Below are 1112 nucleotides of genomic sequence, written 5' to 3' on the forward strand. Positions count from 1 at the left end.
AGATGTTTTTAATGCGACCTTTACTAAAGGATAACTATCACACTGTTGTTGATCTCCCAATGTCAAGCCTATAAGCCTATCCTGGGGGAGTTTGTTCCAAGAAACTGCATTTTCATGGCAAGCACAGCTCTTACCTAAAGATCACCAGGGTTAAAGCTGTGGGGTGACTGTTAACTCTACTGTTAGAGGATTTTACAGGAACACACAGGTTTTATTTTAGTGGGCTCTTAAGTTTTTACTTTGATGGTACTAGGGATTAAGTCTAAGGCTTCATGTATGCTGGGCAAGCTATCTAACACTGAGATATGCTTTTTCTCCACTTAAGTCTTTTTAAAAACAGGTTATTGCTCAGTTGCTCAGACTACGCCTGAACTCTCAACGTAGCAGGGTAGCCAGGGTTATGGTACTACAGTTTGTTTATTTGGACTGGGGATACAAGGTCCAAATATAGTCTAGGCTGACCTCTAACCTTCTTCCTGCCTCTGCCTCATGAGTGCTGGGATTCTAAGCATGTGCCACCATGGCCAGCAGAGAGGTAAGGTTCTTGCTGATGAAGCTGTTAACACATTCTCACTCAGCTAATATGCCAAGTGTGGCGTTTTGGTGGACATGGAAGCGGTGGCAGTAGGAGACAAAAGAGTCCTCAAGGAGCCCATACTTAGTCTAATAAAGCAGTTGGTCTAATAAAGTAAGGCATGAAACTAATAAGCATGGCACTATACTAAGTTCTAACAGGTTCAGGACAGGGCTGCCATGAAAACTGATCTGAGAAGACAGGTGTGTGTGTGTGTGTGTGTGTGTGTGTGTACCCTCAAAGGGACCAAAATTGCAGGTTAACTAGTGATGGAGTGTGTGCATGGGTGTATGTATGTGTATACCCTCAAAGGGACCAAAATTGCAGGGCATCTGAAAACTGTAGACACAACAAATCTATGAGGGAGGCTCAGAAGGACGAGGCTGAAAGGCTGAGCTGAGCCACACAAAGTGCCCTTGAGAACCAAGGCCCAAGAGTTACTTCATTGCAAGGGACATGAGACGCCCCTAAACTTTGGTGCATCTTCGAATTTTACCTCAGGAAAATCATGGGCCTCGGTATCTTTAAAGTCAAAGGG

The sequence above is a fragment of the Rattus norvegicus genome, chromosome 2 (genome assembly GCF_036323735.1).
Source record: "Rattus norvegicus strain BN/NHsdMcwi chromosome 2, GRCr8, whole genome shotgun sequence".
Lineage (NCBI taxonomy): Eukaryota > Metazoa > Chordata > Mammalia > Rodentia > Muridae > Rattus > Rattus norvegicus.